This window comes from Anomaloglossus baeobatrachus, chromosome 6, assembly GCF_048569485.1.
Source record: "Anomaloglossus baeobatrachus isolate aAnoBae1 chromosome 6, aAnoBae1.hap1, whole genome shotgun sequence".
Classification (NCBI taxonomy): Eukaryota; Metazoa; Chordata; class Amphibia; order Anura; family Aromobatidae; genus Anomaloglossus; species Anomaloglossus baeobatrachus.
The window spans coordinates 573,352,344-573,378,538 of NC_134358.1; the positions used below are offsets into that span (position 1 = coordinate 573,352,344).

At 45.9% G+C, this 26,195-nt stretch overlaps 1 protein-coding gene across 1 annotated transcript in view; it reads right to left on the reverse strand.

The window, feature by feature from the left end:
- LOC142243695 (uncharacterized) overlaps positions 1 to 26,195 on the reverse strand; it is a 541,000-nt gene that overhangs the window by 193,292 nt on the left and 321,513 nt on the right. The gene's annotated exons all lie outside the window — the stretch shown is intronic.

Below are 26,195 nucleotides of genomic sequence, written 5' to 3' on the forward strand. Positions count from 1 at the left end.
CACACAGTGGGAACTGACAAGCAATAGGTGACATATAAATCCCTTGGGTTGGGAATAGGACCGTGCAGCTTGTTCTAGCACTTTTGTGCCAAAGGCTAAACCATCTGTAGCAGAGGTGTCCAGATGGTAGTGCTTTGTGAACATAGAGAACGATGACCAGGTTGCAGCTGTGCAGAATGATCCAGAGGTACGTGCGCCAACTCAGCACAAGATGCAAAGGTAGCTCAGGTGGAATGGACTGACTGGAAGTGGTGGTTCCTGATGATTATCACTTGGTTGATATTGAAAGAACAGCCTACTTTCAGAAGAAAACCTGGCATGAGCCTCAGGGCTATGAGATCCGCCCCTATATGTAGGTAAGGTTCTCTGGATGATAATGTTTGGAACTCTCCAAAGTGTTTGGTCATTGTAATTGCCACCAAAAATAAGGCTTTCCAGTAGAGATGTTAAGTAGACGCCTGCTCCGCCGGTTCAAAGGGAGAACCTAGTAGGGCTTTAAAAAGCAATGTTAAATATCACGATTGAACTGGAGCTATAAAGGGAGGACTTAGATTTTTGATAGCTTTAAAAAAAACTTTCTAACCAAATGATGCTTTGGAAATGAGCCTCAATGGCTGAAAGCTGCAATTTGAGAGTGATGAGGTTCAATCCCTTATCAAATCCTACTTGAAGGAACTGCAATACGGAGGCTATAGATTTTATATCTGCATTGTCTGACAAACACCATTCATTATAGATTCTCCATATCCTCGCATTTTAGCCCATTTTGTATCTCCTGGTTTAGACCCTTCCTGACGACCATTCTCCTCTGGATTTCAGCCTTTCCACAGGTCGTGACCCCCTGGACCCTGTAGTAATTCCAGATCCTTGTACAAGGGTTAAAGGGTTTTGACCTTCTTGGTGTTCTGCTGAGTGGGTGGCTTGGCTTTAGTCTGTCCGTGAGTCTCCTTTAGAGATGAGCGAACCGGTCGCAGTTCGACTCGAGCTTGCTTCGCCGAATGGAGGTCGCGTTTGAGTTCAGTTCGGCGAACCTCTCGAACCCCATAGGAAATAATGGGAGGCAATTACAAACACATAAAAACACCTAGAAAACACCCTGAAAGGTGTCCAAAAGGTGACAAACAACTCACAACACAAACACATGGGAAAGTGACAAGGACATATACTCATGCGAAAACAAAACAGCGTAACGAGGAAAAAGAGGATGAGACACAGATATAGGCATGGCATGCCCTTCTAAAATCATGTATAACACCGCAAGGGGACTCCAAGCGGAGTCTCCCTTTTTTCCAAAAATTGGGCCACACAGACACCCCTTCACTGGCAGCACTTTTGCCCCAGTTGTACACTTCACAGCTAGATTTGCATCAAGCACATTCAAAAATACGCCATACTTAACCGTCCCCAGGATGACACCGGGGTAGGTAGCAAAGTCTTTGCTGATCCAAGATCTGTTCATCTTGGATCATTTTTAAAAGCAATGCAAGCAAGCGGACTCCAAGCACGGTTTCCTTTATTTCCAAAAATTGGGCCCCACAGACACCCCTTCAGTGGCAGCACTTGTGCCCCAGTTGTACACTTCACAGCTAGATTTGCATCAAGCACATTCCAAATCCACAAGCATTTACTCTCCCCAGGATGACACAGGGGTAGTAAATTCCTTCTGGATCCATGACTTGTTCATTTTGATGAACGTCAGTGTGTCCACATTGTCACTGGACAGACGCGTGCGCTTATCTGTCAGCACAGACCCAGCAGCACTGAAGACACGTTCAGAGACAACGCTGGCAGCTGGACACGACAAAATCTCCAAGGCGTAACTGGAGAGCTCTGGCCATTTTTCAAGATTTGACGCCCAAAATGAGCAAGACTCCATTTGCAAAGTCATGGCATCGATGTTCATTTGGAGATACTCCTGTATCATCCTCTCCAGCCGTTGACTATGTGTCAGACTTGTTGTCTCTGGTGGCCTTGCAAAGGATGGTCTAAAAAAATTATGAAACGATTCAATAAAATTGCTGTTCCCAGCACCAGATACGGTGCTACTGGTACGTGTAGACTGTTGATGATGATGAGACCGTCCCATGTTTGTCAAGTTACAACTGGGAGATTCACTCCCTGCACCTGCACGGTTGTTTGGTGGAAAAGCAGAGCTAAGATCGAGTAACAGCTTCTGCTGATACTCCTGCATACGTGCGTCTCTTTCTATGGCTGGAATTATGTCACAAAATTTGGACTTGTACCAGGGATCTAATAGTGTGGCAACCCAGTAGTCATCATCACTTCTAATTTTGACAATACGAGGGTCATGTTGTAGGTAGTGCAGCAAAAAGGCGCTCATGTGTCTTGCGCAGCCATGCGGACCAAGTCCACGCTGTGTTTGTGGCATAGAGGTGCTAACCGTTCTTTCTTCCTGACATCTCACCCCAACCTCTTTCAAGAGAAATTTGACCAAGGTGTCCCTCATCCGCTGAGTCTTCCATGTCCATCGACAGTTCGTCCTCCATTTCTTCATGTTCTCCTGCACCTTCCTCAACATTTTGCCTGCTACCATGTGCCCTTGTTGATCCGTGTCCCCCATGGTCCCATGCCTGCTGCCTTGGTGATGATGAACGTCTGGACCTTGTTGATGTTGTTGTCCCTTGCGCATATGAATCCTCCTGTACTTCCTCCCCTTCCTGTTGTCCCACCCCCTGACTCCGAATAGTGTTTAGAGTGTGCTCCAGCATGTAAATGACTGGAATTGTCATGCTGATAATGGCATTGTCAGCGCTAAATATATTCGTCGCCAAGTCAAAACTGTGCAGAAGGGTGCATAGGTCCTTGATCTGAGACCACTCCATCAGGGTGATCTGCCCCACCTCTGCATCTCGTTGGCCCAGGCTATACGTCATGACGTATTGCACCAGGGCTCGGCGGTGCTGCCACAGTCGCTGTAACATGTGGAGACTCGAATTCCAGCGTGTCGCCACATCGCATTTCAGGCGGTGAACCGGCAGGCCAAAAGACTTCTGGAGCGATGCAAGACGCTCAGCTGCGGCAGTTGAACGGCGGAAGTGAGCAGACAGTTTTTGTGCCCTGTTCAGAAGGCCATCTAGGCCGGGATAGTGTGTTAAAAATTGCTGGACAACAAGGTTCAACACGTGAGCCATACAAGGCACGTGTGTCACCTTGCCCAGGCGGAGGGCCGCACCAAGGTTTGCAGCATTGTCGCACACGGCCTTACCAGGCTGCAGGTTGAGTGGAGACAACCATTTACCAAACTCAGTCTCCAGAGCTGCCCACAACTCAGCCGCTGTGTGACTCCTATTTCCAAGACATTTCAAGATAAAGACCGCCTGATGCCGCTGCGCTCTGCTGCCAGCATAGTAATGAGGGGTGCGTGATTCCTTCTGCGCAGTTACAACGCTGGTGGCCTGACCAGGCAGGCTTGGGGCGGAGGTGGAGGACCAAGACGAGGTTGAGGAGGCAGAAGCAGTGGAGGAACTTGGACAGACAGAGGATTGACACACAAGTCGTGGGGACGGCAAGTGCCCAGTCAGCGACATGCAACACCCCTGTCCATGCTTACTGGTCCAAGTATCGGTGGTGAAATGCACCCGTTCACACACAGAGTTTCTCAAGGAAGCGGTGATGTTCTGTGCGACATGCTGGTGTAGCGCAGGCACACTTTTCTTGGAGAAGTAGTGGCGACTGGGCATCTGGTACTGGGGCACAGCGACGGACATAAGGTCTCGAAAATCCTGTGTGTCCACCAGGCGGAAAGGCAGCATTTCGGTAGCCAAGAGCTTACAGAGGGATAAAGTCAACCTCTTAGCTTTGTCATGGGTCACAGGAAATGGCCTTTTATTTGTCCACATCTGAGGGACAGAGATCTGGCTGCTGTGTGTAGACAGTGGTGAGTAGGGTGTCCCTGGAAAAATGCAGGTTTGTGAGGGAAGTGCAGGCGTAGACATGATGTTGCCTTCATCCAACGTTGGTGCTGTCGATGTCTGAGAGAGCTGTACACACGCACTTGTTTCTCCTTCCAAACCAACTGACGACCTACCAAGCAAACTGCCTGTTGCGGTTACAGTGGGGGAAGTTGTGCGTTGAAAACCAGGTGTGACAGCTGTCCCCACAGTCCTAGAAGATGAAGAGCACGCGGATGCACTGGAAGGGGCAGGCGGTGGATGGTCCGCTCCGCTAGGGCGCATTGCAGCACTGTGAGCTTCCCACTGGGACTTATGCTTGTTATTCATGTGATGATTCATGGAAGAAGTTGTCAAACTGGTGAGGTTTTGGCCTCTACTTATAGATTGGCGACAAATTTTACAGATCATATGATTTGGGAGATCCTTTGCAAGGTCAAAAAAGAACCAGGCTAGGCAAGCCTTAGAGGACATGCGACCTGCTGAGCCACCCCGACTAGTGCTCAGAGGCAGAGTGGTGGCTGAGGATGCAGTTGTAGACGTGCTACCAGTACTCCTCCTCTGTCCAGGAAGGCGCAAGGTAACTTCGTCGTCAGTTGCATCCTCCTCCACCGCCTCTGTTGACCTCCTCGAGTGCCTGACTGTGGATTGACAGTAGGTGGGATCTAGAACTTCCTCATCAAGCGTTGTGTTTGCACTCCCCTCATCCTCAGACCTAGCCTCTTCCTGCCCTGACCGAATATTTAAGTTGTCATCCCAATCTGGTATCTGCGTCTCATCGTCATCAATATGTTACTCATTGTCTTTACCAACAGGTGTAACAGTTTGTGAATAAGGGTCAACGTTATGCTCAGAAAGTTGTTCATCACGGCCTGAATCTGAGTCACAAAGGTTCTGGGCATCACTGCAGACCATTTCCTGGTCTGTACTCACTGTAGCTTGGGAGCATACCTCTCTTTCCCAGGCTATAGTGTGACTGAACAGCTCGGCAGACTCAGCCATCTCTGTTCCACCATACTGTGCAGGGCGGATGGAGACTTGAGAGCTGGGAGAACGCAAGTGTGATTGGGATGACAACTCAGAGGACTGTTTTTTTTGGATGCGGTAGTTGAGGTGGAGGAGAGGGCACTTGTTGGAGCACTTGAGATCCATTCATGCATGTGCTTCTTTTGTGCATCATCTACCTTTGTACCTGTTTTGTTCCGTAAAAAAGGTAGCACATCAGATTGTCCAAGGAAAGTAGTAGACATCTTACTTTTGCTGGAAGATGGCCTATCTTCAGCAGATGTTAATGTAGATTTGTCACCTTCCCCACGGACACAAACTTTTTTTCCTTTTCCAACACGCCAGTTCCCCTTTCCACCAGCATCTGTCATTTTGCCACTCATTTTGATAGCGTCAAGATTGTCCAATTAAAAGGTGGTGGTAAAAATTAAGAGGTGGTGTAGATTGCAGAGGTGGTCTAGCTTTATTAAAAGCTGAAGAAATAACACTGACTATCCTTGACAATGCAACTATGGCCCTACCACTGGCAGCACTGTTTGCTATAAAATTAGCGTAGCAAAATGTGCTGGAGGGTAGAATGCAGAGGTGGTGGGACTTGCTTGGCACCAGTGGGACACAAATGGAGTACAACAGCCACTTCTTGGATGCCACTAAGTTTCTGCTGTGTTTGCTAGTATAATAGCTTAGTAAAAGTGTGCAGGGGGGTGTAATGTAGAGGTGCTGGAGATTGCTTGGAACCAGTGGCACAATAATGGAGTACAGCAGCCACTCTTTGGATGGCACTAACTGGCAGCACTCTTTTCCATTAAAATGGCTTTGCAAAAATTTGCAGGAGGGTACAGTGGCCGGGTTGTGGGTCAGTGTAGAGGAAAGGAAGCCTCACTTTCTATCCCTCCTAATGGTGAAATGCAGCAAGGAATTCCCTGACCTTAGGAACACAGACGCTGTTATCTGAAGCTGTATACAGCTTTTCCACGGACCTGACTGTCACCTATGGCTCTGAGCCGGATGAAATTAGCCCTGAAAAGGACTGAAAGAAACTTCTATCCCTATTCTGTATAGCGCTGTGTGTAGAGCGTACACAGCAGGATCGGCGGCAGGAGCTGCGTCAGCGGTGACTGTCACCCAGACGCAGAATGCAGATAATGGCGCCATGAGGGAAAATGGCCGTATTTATAATGCAAGGACATGTGACATGGACAGCCTATGACACATGCCCTTGCTTGTCTGGCAAAAAGTCCACTTAGCTGTGTGTGTGTCTGGGATTGGCTGACATGCTGGCCCGCCCCACTACACGCGCGCTTAGAGAGAAAAAAAAATGGCGATCGGCATTTTCTCAGCAGCACAGATCTAAACCCCGTCCCCCTGCACACTATACGCTGAAATTTCATAATAGTGTGAATCACAGAGTGACTCACACTATTACAGTGAAAAGCCAGCTAGTAATTAGCTAGGCTTTTTGCTGATAGAATTGTTCTCGAACGTAACTTGAACAGTCGAGCTTTTAGCAAAAAGCTCGAGTTCGATCTAGAACACCCCGCAAAATCACTCGAACATGAAATTGGCGAACCTCGAACATCGCTCAACTCTAGTCTCCTTATATCTGTGGTTCCGGACAGACGTCATAGCTGGGTAAGGAGCAGACAGTGAGGAGGGGCACTTCTCCTGAATTATGTTGCTTTGAGGAACAAGCACTGGACCTCAGGCACAGATTCCAATCGTGAGGATATTCAAACAGATCTATAAAAAGTGGGTATAATCGTGTTAAAAATACCAGCAGGACAAAGTTGTTAGTGGGTGGTGGCACTAAAGAAAAGGAAGAAGGCGTGATTCGCTTCAATACCACATTTACCCACCAGTGGCAGGACATTCGTGGTATTTTCAATAAACATTGGGGTGTCCTTAGAACAGATAAGTGTGCTGGGTCCCAAATTATCCAATGCCCCTTTGATGGTGGCAAGAGGGGGAAAAATTTAAAAGATCAATTGGTGCACAGCCACTACACGACGAGGACAAGGCCCTTTTTGGTTTCCCTAAAAGTAATCTGGGGTCGTTCCCATGTGGAAGCTGTAAAGCGTGCCGCAATATGATACGCGCCAATACTTTTGCATCGTCTGATGGGAGTAGGTCCTATGTGAGACATCATATTACCTGCCGGACATCTAATATCATCTACTATACGAAATGCACATGTAACCTAATTTACGTGGGTCTCACATCGCGGGAATTCCTCATACGTGTGAGGGAACACATGAGAGATATCATAGCGGCACAGGAGGCAACTGACATGAGCCTCCTGAAAACACCACGACACTTTAAATCATGCCACAGATGTAACCCGGACAAAATTACAATTCATGGGTATTGATGTAGTTCATTTGGGTCTGCGAGGGGGCGACTAGAAGAAATCTCTGGCCAGACGGGAGCGTGAGTGGATTGTCAGATTAGACACAGTCAAACCATTGGGACTAAACGATAAACTTAGTTTTGCACCTTCTTATAGTGGGTCAGTCCCTGGATCCATTCACACTCGCCTCCTTCATCTCCTCATCATTAACTTATATCCCTAACAATCTGGACTACTGTTGGTACGTGGGTATTATTCCTCCCTAGCATTGTCATATCTATATATCTATCTCTCTCTACATATATATATCTCTATCTACAGTATCTCTCTCATCTAATATATAAAGCTGTGGGTGTGTGTGTGTGTGTGTGTGTGTGTCCGGGATTGGCATCTGCACCGTCGCAGCTACAGCCACAAAATTTTGCACTCACACTTCTGGACCCCGAGAGCGTCATAGGCTATGTTTTGAGGGGAAATTTTAACCCCGCTCTTTACAGTTATTCACCAAAAAACCTGCCTCCATTAAAGCGAATGCAGCTGGGAGCCACAGTGCAGCCAGAGCTTCAGAAGAATGCGCAGCCATGCCCTTATATGGAATGTTGGCGTGTCACAATGCAGCCAGGGAAAGAGACAGACACAGACAGGGAAAGAAACAGACATAGAAAGGGTAAGAGACAGACACAAAGAGACAGACACAGACAAAGAGACAGACTGACAGGGAAAAAGAGGGAAAGTGACAGACAGGGAAAGTGACAGACAGGGAAAGTGACAGAGATAGACAGGGAAAGAGATAGACAGGGAAAGAGATAGACAGACGGAGAAAGAGATTGAGACAGACGGAGAAAGAGACAGACAGGGAAAGAGACAGACAAAGGGATAGAGAGAGACAGAGAGATATATACAGAGGGGGAGACAGAGAGAATGGGAGAGAAACAAAGAGACAGTTACTATCCCGGGCAGCACCGGGTGCTATGGAGCTGGGAGCCACAGTGCAGCCAGAACTTCAGAAGAATGCGCAGCCATGCCCTTAAATGGAATGTTGGTGTGTTACAATGCAGCCAGGGAAATAGAGACACAGACAGGGAAAGAGTCAGACACAGACAGGGTAAGAAACAGACATAGAAAGGGTAAGAGACAGACACAAAGAGACAGACACAGACAAAGAGACAGACTGACAGGGAAAGAGAGGGAAAGTGACAGACAGGGAAAGTGACAGAGATAGACAGGGAAAGAGACAGATAGGGTAAGAGACAGACAAAGACAGGTAAAGAGACAAAGAGACAGACACAGGGAAAGAGGGAAAGAGAGAGACAGGTTACGAGACAGACACAGACAGGTAAAGAGACAGACACAGGGAAACAGACAGACAGGGAAAGAGAGGGAAAGAGACAGACAGGGTAAGAGACACAGACAGGTAAAGAGACAGACAAAGAGACAGAGAGGGAAAGAGACAGACAGAGAAAGAAATAGACAGACAGGGAAAGAGATTGAGACAGATGGAGAAAGAGACAAAGAGTCAGAGATAGACAGGGAAAGAGACAGACAGGGAAAGAGATAGAGAGATAAACGAAAAGTGTTGGGGGCAAATTGACAGCTGCCAGATGTGAGCAAGGAGGACTTAAAGAATGAGAGCGAAGGCGCCAAAGAGTATATAACGTACAGTTGCTAAGGTGGGGCCCCGACATGGCATACTCACCACACTCAAGGATATGAACACACACAAAATGCGCCACACACTACCACGTGGTTGAACACATATACCACCCTCAGCACACATTTTACCATGCGAAACTATTTAATAATTACATTTATATCTATTTGTTTTGAGGTTTTTGTGTGCAGAATACATTTTTGTTAATACATTCTATTTTGTTAACAGCAGTTATTAACCCGTGCGAAGCCGGGTAGTACAGCTAGTATATATTATATATACATATATATATATATATATATATGTATACATACATACATATACACACACACACACACACACACACAATACAGACCAAAAAGTTGACACACCTTCTCATTCAAAGAGTTTTCTTTATTTTCATGACTCTGAAAGTTTTGGATTCACATTGAAGGCATCAAAACTATGAATTATCACATGTGGAATGAAATAATTAACAAAATAGTGTGAAACAACTGAAAATCTGTCTTATATTCTAGGTTCTTCACAGTAGCCACCTTTTGCTTTGATTACAGCTTTGCACACTCTTGGCATTCTCTTGATGAGCTGCAAGAGGTCATCACCGGAAATGGTTTTCCAACAGTCTTGAAGGAGTTGCCAGAGATGCTTAGCACTTGTTGGCCCTTTTGCCTTCACTCTGCGGTCCAGCTCACCCCTAAACCATCTCGATTGGGTACAGGTCTGGTGACTGTGGAGGCCAGGTCATCTGGCGTAGCACCCATCACTCTCCTTCTTAGTCAAATAGCCCTTACACAGCCTGGAGGTGTGTTTGGGGGTTATTGTCCTGTTGAAAAATAAATGATGGTCCAACTAAATGCAAACCGGATGGAATAGCACGCCGCTGCAAGATGCTGTGGTAGCCATGCTGGTTCAGTATGCCTTCAATTTTAATAAATCCCCAACAGTGTCACCAGCAAAGCCCCCCCACACCATCACCCCTCCTCCTCCATGCTTCACGGTGGGAACCAGCCATGTAGAGTCCATCCATTCACCTTTTCTGTGTCGCACAAAGACACGGTGGTTGGATCCAAAGATCTCAAATTTGGACTCATCAGAGCAAAGCACAGATTTCCACTGGTCTAATGTCCATTCCTTGTGTTCTTTAGCCCAAACAAGTCTCGTCTGCTGCTAGAACTCTGTGTGACATTGACCTGGTCTCTAATCTGAGCTGCTGTTAACCTGCGATTTCTGAGGCTGGTGACTCAGATAAACTTATCATCCGCAGCAGAGGTGACTCTTGGTCTTCCTTTCCTGGGGCGGTCCTCATGTGAGCCAGTTTATTTGTAGCGTTTGATGGTTTTTGCCACTGCACTTGGGGACACTTTCACAGTTTTCCCAATTATTTGGACTGACTGACCTTCATTTCTTAAAGTAATGATGGCCACTTGTTGTTCTTTACTTAGAATTTGTATTATGGCAAGAAAAAAGCAGCTAACAGTCTATTCAGTAGGACTATCAGCTGTCTATCCACCAGAAATCTGCACAACACAACTGATGGTCCCAACCCCATTTACAAGGCAAGAAATCCCACTTATTAAACCTGACAGGGCGCACCTGTGAAGTGAAGACCATTTCCGGTGACTACCTCTTGAAGCTCATCAAGAGAATGCCAAGAGTGTGCAAAGCAGTAATCACAGCAAAAGGCAGTGAATGTGAAGAACCTAGAATATAAAGACATATTTTCAGTTGTTTCACACTTTTTTGATAATTATTTCATTCCACATGTGATAATTCCTAGTTTTGATGCCTTCAATGTGAATCTACAATTTTCAGAGTCATGAAAATAAAGAAAACTCTTTGAATGAGAAGGTGTGTCCAAACTTTTGGTCGGTACTGTGTGTGTATGTATATATAAATATATATATATATATATATATATATATATATATATAATGTGTGTGCACGCGTATGGATATGAGTATGCGCATGCATGTGCACATGTGTGGATATTGTTCTATTGCTTTCTCTTATCTCCAGAATACGAGGTGTTGCCTCTTGGTGCGGTTTTATATTGTTTTTCCCCTGTTTTTAATGTCGTGATGGTTTATTCCTTCCGTGTATTTTTAGTTGGTGCCATCTTTGAGGTTTCGTTGGAGGTTATAAGTGAAGGCGTGTGGAGCAGGACACGTTGCACTGTTTGGCAGCATTGGATCGGTTTTGCGGCGTGCGGTCATATGTATGTTGTGTGTTTCGGCACATGATGTGTATAGGAATGGTGCTTTGTGTTGCGGTGTAGAGTGTATTCGCTATGACACTGCAGGATACAGGGGTGCGCTGGATTGTTGTAGGTATAAATACCATTTTCTTATGGACGCATTATATGTCTGACATTTGGAGCTTTATTGATACTTTTAGTGACTTCTTCCTATAAAATATGAACATTTGTCTTAACAATATGGGTGACGTTCTTATAAGTAATATTGCTCCATTGTTTCTTATACAGGGGATGTGACGTAGTAATGGGGGTTTCTATGGATCTTTATATAAGCCTCTGTCCTTTTACAATCATATGCACATACACTGAGTAGATAGAACATCAGCACTGCTGCTATGAAGTATATGCTGCGTTACCAACATGGACGCCCCGGCGCGCATGCTCCCGCCTCTGTCCGTGTGACTCCGCCCCTGATGGCCTCCTTAGCTGCCGACACAGGCTGACACTGGAGTGCCGGATGTGATGTGACGCGGTCGGTGGAAGTGGGACGGGCGCCTGCGCCAATAATGGCGGTGCCCATGTTGTGAGTCCACATCACGCACCTGCGCTCATTAGGCTGTGCTATAAAGCCCCACGTAGGTACACTCTGGACGGCACCATCTTCTCATCACACATCCCCCTTATGAAGCATTTGGGGAAACGCGTAGGGGCTTCTCCAGGTAACGTTCTGCCGTGACTTTATATACATTTATATGGGGGAGTCTTTTCACACGTCCTCAGACCCTCCAGTTACCTATACAGGGGGCGTACACATAACCATTGTCTGAGGGACTTAGATCCAGGGCTTGTAGCCGGCACAATTAATCCTTCAGACACCCTCACCCATTCTGTCTCCTTTTTCTATCCCACTAATATCTATTGTGGCTTTAATTGTTCCTCTGATAGTAGCAGCATTAACAATCCAGTGATTTTATCCGCCTGTCATATCTTGTAGAGGGGATTTTGTGCCAATCTTTCTGTGTCCTCTTCTTTGGAAGTTTATGTATTATTATTGACCCAAACATATTTATGGATTTAATAAAATAATGCTTTATATGCAGTAATCATGGTTTGGGTTATGATTTTTCTACAATCTCTTGTCTATGGCACAGTCCTTTTTGCTTTGCTGGTTTTCCTCGTGTTCAGAGGAGGCTTATTTTATTTTCCTGAGGCCTCCGACACTTCCGTATAAAAAACGTGCGTGTCTCATGTTCCATTTTTCGGGTCAGTGTTCCATTTCTTATGGGCGTTTCTCCGGTACGTGTGACATCCGTGTGATGGCGTATGCTTGCGTGTGGAATGTCCGTGTATGCGTACGTGTAATATCCGTGTGGTGTCCGTATGTGTTGATCTGTGTTGTAAAATGTCGATGCTACATACCCGCTGACAGCCGACACAGACAAGCGATCAGAATGAACTCTGGTGAACCTCACCCGACTTCATTGTCGTATCACGGCTCTGTCTGTGTGTGGCGTCCTGATTAGTGGACATCCGTGATGGAATCACCGGTGACCGCAAATCCCTTGAGTAACTGAAGATAGCGGCGACATTAGTGCTGCCGTCACTCAGGTTACTCGCGGTTAGCTGGGGTCACCCACCCGACACCGCTACTCACCTGTGACATCATCGCTGATCGCGCAAGCTCACTTCAGTCACTTGGGCAACTCGCTGTCACAGTTGGAGGATCCAGTGGTGGCCGCGAGTAACCTGAGTGACATCATCGGTAATCGCGTGGCTCACTTCAGTTACTGCTTGGAGGTGATAGAGAGCGGTCATTGTATGTGGCCGTTCCTGTCAGAATTATGTAGCAGAGCTGAGAGAGTCGTGGGACATCCATGGATTACGGCGGACCTGGATGGGTTTTTTGGTTTAATTAAATTGGTGAATGAGGGTGTTTGTTTTAATTATTCTAAATAAAGGATTTTTGGGATTTTATGTGTTTATTTACTTTTAATAACAGGTTAATCATGGAAGTTATCTTGGGGAGACGGCTGACATGATTAACCTAGGACTTAGTGGCAGCTATGGGCTGCTGCCATTAACTCCTTATTACCCCGATTGCCACCGCACCAGGGCAATTCGGCAAGAGTCTGGTAGAGTCCCGGAACTGTCACATCTAATGGATGCGGCAATTCCGGGTGGCTGCTGGCTGACATTGTTAGGGTGGTGGGCTCCCCATAACGTGGGGCTCACCATCCTGAGAATACCAGCCTTCAGCTGTGTGACTTTACCATGGCTGGTATCAAAACTGGGGGGGAACGTACTCTGTTTTTTAAAATTATTTATTTATTTTACTGCACAATATAGACCCGTCCACCGGCTGTTGTGATTGGTTGCAGTGAGACAGCTGTCACTCAGCGTTGGGGTGTGTCTGACTGCAACCAATCAAAGGCGCCGGTGGGCGGGGGAAGCAGGGAATAGTAGATTGAATAATGAGCGGTCGGCATTTTCATAATAGTTCAAGCCGCCGTAGCTTTTGCACAGCTCTTCATCGCCGCGCTGGTGATCAGGGATCGGTAAGTATGAGACAGGGGAGATACAGACCGACCGACAAAGAGCTATTGACTGACAACCACAGAAAAAGAGATTGACTGACAGCCATATAAAAAATAGATTGACCGACATCGCTCACTAAAAAACGCACACGGACGGTACGTGTAGCACTCGGACATGCTACATGTGCCATCCGTACAGGAACAGACCAATTGACTTTAGCGGGTCCGTGCCTGCGTGATGCCGGCGAAAAACGGACATGTCGAGTGTGTTGGAAAACGTACACACGTACAAACGACACGGACACACGTTCCATGTGGTTTTACATGTGTGTGCCTGCTACCATAGGGTTGCATTGGTGTACGTGTCTCCGTGCCGCTGGTATGTGCAAAAACGTACCAAACACGTACCGGCGGCATGGATGTGTGTCGGAGGCCTGAGACTGTGTAATATTTATATCAATCTGTATTTGGGGCGTGCAATATACAATAATACAATATTTTTTCTGATGATAAGGCAGGCCATAAATTTACAGTGATGCAATCTAATTGTGCATCTACCTTAACCCTGTCTGCATCCAAATCATGAGGCATTTGTTAGCAGCATGCATACTATTCTTCCTTACAGGCCAGAGAAATGACACGGATCTGCATAGAAAATATGACTGGTTTAATACGGAAGTGGACAAACATTTAAAAGAACTTCTTGGCTAAGAGCCAAGAATACGTAACACGTCTCTTATTGGATAAAGTAAAATAGCTTATTCTGTAATATATATATATATATATATATATACACTGTATATGTGCCTGCTTCCTCATTTATATTAAGCTGTGTCAGCATGATTCACTTGTCACATGAAAGTCCAGACTGATGAGTCTTGTGATGTCGAATGCAGTTCAAACACCATCTTATATCCTGGTTTTTGGATATCTTCATTTAACTTATAAATAGTTCATAATCTTGTCCATAACACTGAGAATGTGCAATTCTTTCATCACCTTGCACTTGTCCTCTCTGCTCTGATCCTCGTGGTCAATTACTGAATATACGTCTCATGCAGATCCTCATTTGTGATCCGCACGCGCTTGTGTAGGAGGATTATGGATGCAATTTTCTTCACTTATCCTCTTTGTCTGTTGCTTAGTTTTATGTTTTAATAAAGATGTAATATGTTTCTATCTCTGGTTATTTGCTCTATTATTTATCTAGGGTTTTGTTGTTATTTTACAGTTGCCACTATACAATGTTGGATCATTCATTGGTTGTTTTTACCTTCTATTTGCATTTCTCACTCAAAGCTGTAGATTCATTGTGTATATAGTTTACTAGCTGCAGTACACAGCGTTGCCCGGGACAGTAACTGTCTCTCTCCCAGTCTCTGTCTGTCTCTTTCCCTGTGTGTGTGTCTGTCTCTATCCAGGTGCCTCTGTCTATATCCCTGTCTGTCTCTCTCTGTCAGTTTCTTTCCCTGTCAGTTTCATTCCAGGTCTGTCTCTGTCCCCCATCTGTCTCTTTCCTCATCTTTTTCCTTGTCTATGCCTCTATGCTTGTTTGCCTGTCTGTCTCTTTATCTGTCTCTCTCTATCTCTTCCCCGTCTGTCTCTGTCTCTCTCTATTCGTCTCCCCACTGACATCTTATTACCTCACACATACGCTTCTTATACTAACAATTTATTTTGTTCCTATAGCAACCAATCACAGCTCCTATTAATAACCTAACAGCTCCATTGACTTTAATGGAGGCAGGTTTTTTGGAGAATAACTGTAAAGCACGGGGTTAGATTTTCCCGTCAAAACGTAGTCTATGACGTTCAGTGAATAACATAAGGTGTCTGTGCAAAATGTTGTCATTGTAAATGCGACGGTGCGGATTCCTTTAGTGCACATATACACACACACACACACACACACACACATTCAGTTTTATATATTAGATTATTTAGTGTGAAATTAAGGAGATTAAATATATAATGTAATTCTGAGTTCCTCTTTTATCTCGTTCATGAATCCCATGTCCGTGACCTCGGCTGGTTTCTGGCCCGATATAATCCTGCTAATGGACCAGGCTTATATCTAATGAGGAGCTGGTGGCAGATTACCGGGCTGGCAGGTTTCGGTGTCACTGGGTCTGGTGGCCTGTCAGGGTTGTGAGCGCTTGTGGTGTAATGCCGGAGTTTGCGTAACTCACTGTCTCCCTCCCTGTGCCGTGTGGACAGGGGGTGTCAGCATAACACTGCGCCAAGCTGACCTTACGTACCCCTGGGGTGCGGAACGTCATGTATTGGCAGAAGTGACGAGGCCGTATTATGTGACCTTAACGTATTAGAGACATCAGGGCGGGGCTGTGAGGTGCGGTTTTGTCAAAGGCCCCATAGTCCAAAATTCTACAACTCCCCCCATCAGCAGTGACCGCAAATGATGCAGATATCGGTCCCGGGCACATAATCCTATTTCCCTCCATGTTCCCGCTGTACCTTACCTCCATATTATAGGAGCACAGCGGTGTTATCACATATAGCGCTATCACATTATCACCAGATATCATCTGTATTTATCTGAATGGGGAAATCTACGGCTGAAGAAACCGAGAAAACACAAAACATAAAATCTCCGGCCCAGAACTGTCCGGTCCTGAGAACGAGGAGAGCGTGACTCTTCTCCGCTTTATATAGTGGTGACTCCTCACCGGGGCGGTTACCTGCAGGATCCTCCTCTGTGCACCGATCACCACCACGAACATCACTTTCCTCCTCCATTATATCCGCAGAATTAAGAGTCTTCAGATCTTTACCCGGATTTCAGAGCTGTGAAAGAAAGGAAAAGTCACAGAAAGAAGGAAAAAGTCACAGCCCAGAAGGGAAAAAGTCACAGCCCAGAAGGGAAAAAGTCACAGCCCAGAAGGGAAAAAGTCACAGCCCAGAAGGGAAAAAGTCACAGCCCAGAAGGGAAAAGTCACAGCCCAGAAGGGAAAAGTCACAGCCCAGAAGGGTAAAAGTCACAGCCCAGAAGGGAAAAAGTCACAGCCCAGAAGGGGAAAAGTCACAGCCCAGAAGGGAAAAAGTCACAGCCCAGAAGGGAAAAAGTCACAGCCCAGAAGGGAAAAAGTCACAGCCCAGAAGGGGAAAAGTCACAGCCCAGAAGGGAAAAAGTCACAGCCCAGAAGGGTAAAAGTCACAGCCCAGAAGGGAAAAAGTCACAGCCCAGAAGGGAAAAAGTCACAGCCCAGAAGGGAAAAGCCACAGCCCAGAAGGGAAAAAGTCACAGCCCAGAAGGGAAAAAGTCACAGCCCAGAAGGGGAAAAGTCACAGCCCAGAAGGGAAAAAGTCACAGCCCAGAAGGGAAAAAGTCACAGCCCAGAAGGGAAAAGTCACAGCCCAGAAGAGAAAAAGTCACAGCCCAGAAGGGAAAAAGTCACAGCCCAGAAGGGAAAAAGTCACAGCCCAGAAGGGGAAAAGTCACAGCCCAGAAGGGAAAAAGTCACAGCCCAGAAGGGAAAAAGTCACAGCCCAGAAGGGAAAAAGTCACAGCCCAGAAGGGGAAAAGTCACAGCCCAGAAGGGAAAAAGTCACAGCCCAGAAGGGGAAAAAGTCACAGCCCAGAAGGGAAAAGTCACAGCCCAGAAGGGAAAAGTCACAGCCCAGAAGGGAAAAAGTCACAGCCCAGAAGGGGAAAAGTCACAGCCCAGAAGGGGAAAAGTCACAGCCCAGAAGGGGAAAAAGTCACAGCCCAGAAGGGAAAAGTCACAGCCCAGAAGGGAAAAAGTCACAGCCCAGAAGGGAAAAAGTCACAGCCCAGAAGGGAAAAAGTCACAGCCCAGAAGGGAAAAGTCACAGCCCAGAAGGGGAAAAAGTCACAGCCCAGAAGGGAAAAGTCACAGCCCAGAAGGGAAAAGTCACAGCCCAGAAGGGGAAAAAGTCACAGCCCAGAAGGGAAAAAGTCACAGCCCAGAAGGGAAAAAGTCACAGCCCAGAAGGGAAAAGCCACAGCCCAGAAGGGAAAAGTCACAGCCCAGAAGGGAAAAGTCACAGCCCAGAAGGGAAAAAGTCACAGCCCAGAAGGGAAAAAGTCACAGCCCAGAAGGGAAAAAGTCACAGGGAAACTTGCAGATGACCAGAGAAGATCAGTAAACAGCAGCCATCTTCTCCAGATTCGGCAGCTTTAGTAAATCCTCATCTTCCCCATTATACGGTTCTGGAGCTTGTCTCCTTATATCTCGGTGTTGTCCCGTTCCTCCGTTATTCTAACTGATAATGTATGAATATATGGACATCTGGGTGTTACCAGGTGGGGGAGGGGTCTCAGCGTAATCCAATCAGGTGATAGTGTCAGTGTATGGAGACACCCCTGTGATATACAGTCATATGAAAAAGTTTGGGCACCCCTATTAATGTTGACCTTTTTTCTCTATAACAATTTGGGTTTTTGCTATTTCAGTGTCATATATCTAATAACTGATGGACTGAGTAATATTTCTGGATTGAAATGAGGTTTATTGTACTAACAGAAAATGTGCAATCCGCATTTAAACAAAATTTGACCGGTCCAAAAGTATGGGCACCCTTATCAATTTCTTGATTTGAACCCTCCTAACTACTTTTTACTGATTTACTGAAGCACTAAATTGGTTTTGTAACCTCATTGAGCTTTGAGCTTCATAGGCAGGTGTATCCAATCATGAGAAAAGGTATTTAAGGTGGCCACTTGCAGGTTGTTCTCCTATTTGAATCTCCTATGAAGAGTGGCATCATGGGCTCCTCAAAACAACTCTCAAATGATCTGAAAACAAAGATTATTCAACATAGTTGTTCAGGGGAAGGTACAAAAAGTTGTCTCAGAGATTTAACCTGTCAGTTTCCACTGTGAGGAACATAGTAAGGAAATGGAAGAACACAGGTACAGTTCTTGTTAAGCCCAGAAGTGGCAGGCCAAGAAAAATATCAGAAAGGCAGAGAAGAAGAATGGTGAGAACAGTCAAGGACAATCCACAGACCACCTCCAAAGACCTGCAGCATCATCTTGCTGCAGATGGTGTCACTGAGCATCGGTCAACAATACAGCGCACTTTGCACAAGGAGAAGCTGTATGGGAGAGTGATGAGGAAGAAGCCGTTTCTGCAAGCTCGCCACAAACAGAGTCGCCTAAGGTATGCAAAAGCACATTTGGACAAGCCAGTTACATTTTGGAAGAAGGTCCTGTGGACTGATGAAACAAAGATTGAGTTGTTTGGTCATATAAAAAGGCGTTATGCATGGAGGTAAAAAACACGGCATTCCAAGAAAAGCACTTGCTACCCACAGTGAAATTTGGTGGAGGTTCCATCATGCTTTGGGGCTGTGTGGCCAATGCCGGCACCGGGAATCTTGTTAAAGTTGAGGGTTGCATGGATTCAACTCAGTATCAGCAGATTCTTGACAATAATGTGCAAGAATCAGTGACGAAGTTGAAGTTACGCAGGGGATGGATATTTCAGCAAGACAATGATCCAAAACACCGCTCCAAATCTACTCAAGCATTCATGCAGAGGAACAAATACAATGTTCTGGAATGGCCATCCCAGTCCCCAGACCTGAATATCATTGAACATCTGTGGGATGATGTGAAGCGGCTGTCCATGCTCGGCGACCATCAAACGTAACTGAACTGGAATTGTTCTGTAAACAGGAATGGTCAAATCTACCTTCATCCAGGATCCAGAAACTCATTAAGGCTATGTGCGCACTAGTCCGTTTTAACCGTGGATTTGCTGCGGAAATTTCTTGAGAAATGTCTGCAATCTTTGTGCAGACATTTCCCAGCAAATCCTATGAGAAAAAAAATAGCTGTGCGCACGCTGCGGATTTTTCTCAAGAAAGTTCCTTGAGAAGATTTTCTTGAGAAAATGTCTTGAGAAAATGAGCATGTCAATTCATTTCCGCAGGTACCTGCGGATTTCTGCAGTACAGCCTGCAAAATCCGCAGGGAACAACCTGCGGGAAAATCGCGGCAAATTTGCGGCTAATCCGCAGTGCGGATTTTTTCTGGAGGTCCGGAAATCTTCCACTCCCAGAAGTTTCTTAAGAAATTTTCTTGAGAAACTTCACATTTCTAGTGCGCACAAAGCCTTAAAGCTACAGAAAGCGACTGGAGGCTGTGATTTTTGCAAAAGGAGGATCTACAAAATATTAATGTCACTTTTATGTTGGGGTGCCCATACTTTTGCACCGGTCAAATTTAGTTTAAATGCGGATTGCACATTTTCTGTTAGTGCAATAAACCTCATTCCAATCCAGAAATATTACTCAGTCCAACAGTTATTAGATATATGAAACTGAAATAGCAAAAACCCAAATTGTTATAAAGAAAAAAGGTTAACATTAATGGGGGTGCCCAAACTTTTTCATATGACATACATATATATATATATATATATATATATATATATATATATATATATATATATATATATATATATATATATATATATATATATATACACACACACACATACACACTAGCTGTACTACCCGGCTTCGCCTGGGTTAATAACTGCTGTTAACAAAATAGTATGTATTAACAAAACTGTATTTTTCCCCATTATGTAGATAGGGGCAAAATTGATTGGTAAATTGGAATGCACGGGGTTAAAATTTCACCTCACAACATAGCCTATGACGCTCTCGGGGGCCAGACGTGTGAGTGTGCAAAATTTTGTGGCTGTAGCTGCGACGGTGCAGATGCCAATTCCGGACACACACACACACACACATATACATACACACACACAGCTTTATATATTAGATAGCTGTAGCACCCGGTGCTGCCCGGGATAGTAACTGTCTCTCTGTTTCTCTCCCATTCACTGTCTGTCTCCCCCTCTGTATATATCTCTCTGTCTCTCTCTCTTTGTCTGTCTCTTTCCCTCTTTCCCTGTCTGTCTGTTTCTCTGTGTCTGTCTCATTCCCTGTCTCTGTTTGTCTGTGTCTGTCTCTTTGTGTCTGTCTCTTACCCTTTCTATGTCTGTTTCTTACCCTGTCTATGTCTGTTTCTTACCCTGTCTGTGTCTGTCTCTTTCCCTGGCTGCATTGTGACACGCCAACATTCCATATAAGGGTGTGGCTGCGCATTCTTCTGAAGTTCTGGCTGTACTGTGCCTCCCAGCTCCATTCGCTTTAATGGAGGCAGGTTTTTTGGTGAATAACTGTAAAGCGTGGGGTTAAAATTTCCCCTCAAAACATAGCCTATGACGCTCTCGGGGTCCAGAAGTGTGAGTGTGCAAAATTGTGTGGCTGTAGCTGCGACGGTGCAGATGCCAATCCTGGACATACATACACACATACATACACACATACATACATACATACACACATACACACACATTCAGCTTTATATATTAGATATATATATCTCTCAACGAATGTATAAAACATGTAGCCAGCTACCACCAAGGAGTTCTTCTCATGCACGGGTCGGTGTTCCCCTTGTGTTCTGCAGGGATCCAGGCATGGAGTATGCTTCAACAAATAGAAATTAGGCCATGTGCGCACGTTGCGTTTTTTCATGCGTTTTCGCAGCGTTTTGAATTGCAGCATTTTATTGCCAAAATGCCTGCGTTTTGATTTCCAGGCAAAGTCTATGGGAAATCGTGATTTCTTGTGCGCACAATGCTTTTAAAAACGCAGCGTTTTAGTTGCTTAAATTTGTCAAAATCCGTGCGTTTGAAGAAGCGACGTCCATTGTTTTTGCCATTTTGGCAGCGTTTTGATAACATTGAAGTCAATGAGAACTTTCCAAACGCATCCGACATCAAATTACTAGCGTTTAACATTCTTTTTGTTGCATAAAGTGTTTTTGGCATTATAGTAAGGTCACATCCAGCCCGACTATAAAATAAGAGGAAAATAATAAATATTAAATCAGAATAATCATTTTATTAAAATTAGTTATTTTGTGTATGATAGAAAAAAAAGGAAAAAAACCTTGCTTTCAAAGTGTTTGAATGTTTAAACTTTATTTAGTAGTGTCTTTGTATTGAAAACACATTTGTCTTTAAGCACAGAAAATGCATGTAAAACGCGGCAAAAACGCAAGAAAAACGCGGCAAAAATGTAAGAAAAACGCAAGAAAAACGCAGGAAAAACACATGCTTATTTCCTGCATTTTTGTGGCAAAAAACAAATTTGACAATGACAACTTCTGCCAGAGGATGCGTTCATTTCTGCAAGGTCCTGGACGCAACGTGCGCACATGCCCTTAGTTTTGGGATCCAGCAAAAGGATGAAATTTCACCAAAGTTATAAAATTCTTCTTTATTAATCCATTGTCATAGAAAACATAGAGGGAACGCCACACAAATAATAGCGCTGCAGCAAAGGACTACACGTTCCAGCGCTATGCGCCTTCTTCACGGTCCTGCGTAGAGTAACTTCACACTGCACCGGCAGCACCGAGCAGCCATACAAGGGCCATTCTAATATTAGAAATACCTCCAAGACATCTTTTCATTAGGTAGAGTATTTTTATGGTTTTGCAGTGTGCAACTGTTTGTAATATATATATATACACACACACATACACACATACACACACACACACACACACTGAGCTTTATATATTAGATATACACACTATATCAGGGGTCTCAAACATGCGGCCCGTCAGGCTTCTTCGTGCGGCCCCCAGGCCCGTTTCCCTGGTCACTATTGCGGCCGGTGCAGGGGCCGCAGCCACTGTCTGTACTTTGTTAGATGAGTGTTTTGCCGGCGCTGCGCTCTCAGAAGCAAGGACCGTGCGCGCGCAGCGCCGGCAAAACAACCATCTGATCTGACATAAATCGCTGCCAGTGGCTGCGGCCCCTGCACCGGCCGCGATAGTCACCGGGGCATGGGCTGCAGACAGCAAGAAGCAGAGGTAGCGCGGGACAGGTGAGAAGAATGGTGTTTTTTTATTTTTTGTGTATGTGAAGGACGGCACATTAACCCCTTAGCGACCTATGACATACTGGGTACGTCATGGCTCCCTGGTACTTAAGGACCCATGACATACCCAGTACGTCATGGCGAGATCGCGGCCCCGGTGGCTGCGATCGCTGTTTGCATTGCAAATAGCAAATACCTTAGATTCGGGGAGGAGGGGACCTCAGGAGGGTGGTGTCTCCTCCCCGGACCTACGGAGGCTGTGATTGGCTGTGCGGCGTTCGTCAGCCAATCACAACCATTGTAATGTTCCAGCCATTGAAAATGGCTGCAACATTGAAATCCAGCCCTGATCAGTGCAGCTGTAGCACCGATCATTGGCTGGAGCTGGGTGACCTGTGTTTCACCCGCCCCCAGCTCTGATTGGACAGACCGGCCTTGTGACCAATCTGTCCAATCACTGTGGATCTGGGCCCGGAGACCGCCCCCTCAGCTTCACTCCGGCGTCTGTGGATGGAAGCCGAGAGCGATAGGTAAATTATAGCGCCCCCTTTCACAGGCCGCCGCCACTGCCCCCCCCCATTACTACAGGATGGGGACATTACTATAGAATAGGGACAAGGTGGGCACATGTCTATAGGATGGGGACAAGGTGGGCACATGTCTATAGGATGGGGACAAGGTGGGCACATGACTATAGAATAGGAACAAGGTGAGCACATGACTATAGGATGGGGACAAGGTGGGCACATGTCTATAGGATGGGGACAAGGTGGGCACATGACTATAGAATAGGAACAAGGTGGGCACATGACTATAGGATGGGGACAAGGTGGGCACATGACTATAGGATGGGGACAAGGTGGGCACATGACTATAGAATAGGAACAAGGTGAGCACATGACTATAGCATGGGGACAAGGTGGGCACATGACTATAGGATGGGGACAAGGTGGGCACATGACTATAGAATAGGAACAAGGTGAGCACATGACTATAGGATGGGGACAAGGTGGGCACATGACTATAGGATGGGGACAAGGTGGGCACATGACTATAGAATAGGAACAAGGTGAGCACATGACTATAGCATGGGGACAAGGTGGGCACATGACTATAGGATGGGGACAAGGTGGGCACATGACTATAGAATAGGAACAAGGTGAGCACATGACTATAGGATGGGGACAAGGTGGGCACATGACTATAGAATAGGAACAAGGTGAGCACATGACTATAGAATAGGAACAAGGTGAGCACATGACTATAGAATAGGAACAAGGTGAGCACATGACTATAGAATAGGGACAAGGTGGGCACATGACTATAGAATGGGGACAAGGTGGGCACATGACTATAGAATAGGGACAAGGTGGGCACATGACTATAGAATAGGGACAAGGTGGGCACATGACTATAGAATAGGGACAAGGTGAGCACATGACTATAGAATAGGGACAAGGTGGGCACATGACTATAGAATGGGGACAAGGTGGGCACATGACTATATAATAGGGACAAGGTGGGCACATGACTATAGAATAGAGACAAGGTGGGCACATGTCTATAGGATGGGGACAAGGTGGGCACATGACTATAGAATAGGAACAAGGTGAGCACATGACTATAGAATAGGAACAAGGTGGGCACATGACTATAGAATAGGAACAAGGTGAGCACATGACTATAGAATAGGAACAAGGTGGGCACATGACTATAGGATGGGGACAAGGTGGGCACATGTCTATAGGATGGGGACAAGGTGGGCACATGACTATAGGATGGGGACAAGGTGAGCACATGACTATAGGATGGGGACAAGGTGGGCACATGTCTATAGGATGGGGACAAGGTGGGCACATGACTATAGAATGGGGACAAGGTGGGCACATGACTATAGAATGGGGACAAGGTGAGCACATGACTATAGGATGGGGACAAGGTGGGCACATGACTATAGAATGGGGACAAGGTGGGCACATGTCTATAGGATGGGGACAAGGTGGGCACATGACTATAGAATAGGGACAAGGTGGGCACATGTCTATAGGATGGGGACAAGGTGGGCACATGACTATAGAATAGGAACAAGGTGGGCACATGACTATAGAATAGGAACAAGGTGAGCACATGACTATAGGATGGGGACAAGGTGGGCACATGACTATAGAATGGGGACAAGGTGGGCACATGTCTATAGGATGGGGACAAGGTGGGCACATGACTATAGAATAGGGACAAGGTGGGCACATGTCTATAGGATGGGGACAAGGTGGGCACATGACTATAGAATAGGAACAAGGTGGGCACATGACTATAAGATAGGGACAAGGTGGGCACATGACTATAGAATAGGAACAAGGTGAGCACATGACTATAGGATGGGGACAAGGTGGGCACATGACTATAGAATAGGAACAAGGTGAGCACATGACTATAGAATAGGAACAAGGTGGGCACATGACTATAGAATAGGAACAAGGTGAGCACATGACTATAGAATAGGAACAAGGTGGGCACATGACTATAGGATGGGGACAAGGTGGGCACATGTCTATAGGATGGGGACAAGGTGGGCACATGACTATAGGATGGGGACAAGGTGAGCACATGACTATAGGATGGGGACAAGGTGGGCACATGTCTATAGGATGGGGACAAGGTGGGCACATGACTATAGAATGGGGACAAGGTGGGCACATGACTATAGAATGGGGACAAGGTGAGCACATGACTATAGGATGGGGACAAGGTGGGCACATGACTATAGAATGGGGACAAGGTGGGCACATGTCTATAGGATGGGGACAAGGTGGGCACATGACTATAGAATAGGGACAAGGTGGGCACATGTCTATAGGATGGGGACAAGGTGGGCACATGACTATAGAATAGGAACAAGGTGGGCACATGACTATAGAATAGGAACAAGGTGAGCACATGACTATAGGATGGGGACAAGGTGGGCACATGACTATAGAATGGGGACAAGGTGGGCACATGTCTATAGGATGGGGACAAGGTGGGCACATGACTATAGAATAGGGACAAGGTGGGCACATGTCTATAGGATGGGGACAAGGTGGGCACATGACTATAGAATAGGAACAAGGTGGGCACATGACTATAAGATAGGGACAAGGTGGGCACATGACTATAGAATAGGAACAAGGTGAGCACATGACTATAGGATGGGGACAAGGTGGGCACATGACTATAGAATAGGAACAAGGTGAGCACATGACTATAGGATGGGGACAAGGTGGGCACATGACTATAGAATAGGAACAAGGTGGGCACATGTCTATAGGATGGGGACAAGGTGGGCACATGTCTATAGGATAGGGACAAGGTGGGCACATGACTATAGAATAGAGACAAGGTGGGCACATGACTATAGAATAGGAACAAGGTGAGCACATGACTATAGGATGGGGACAAGGTGGGCACATGACTATAGGATGGGGACAAGGTGGGCACATGACTATAGGATGGGGACAAGGTGGGCACATGACTATAGGATGGGGATAAGGTGTGCACATGACTATAGAATAGGAACAAGGTGGGCACATGTCTATAGGATGGGGACAAGGTGGGCACATGACTATAGGATGGGGATAAGGTGTGCACATGACTATAGAATAGGAACAAGGTGGGCACA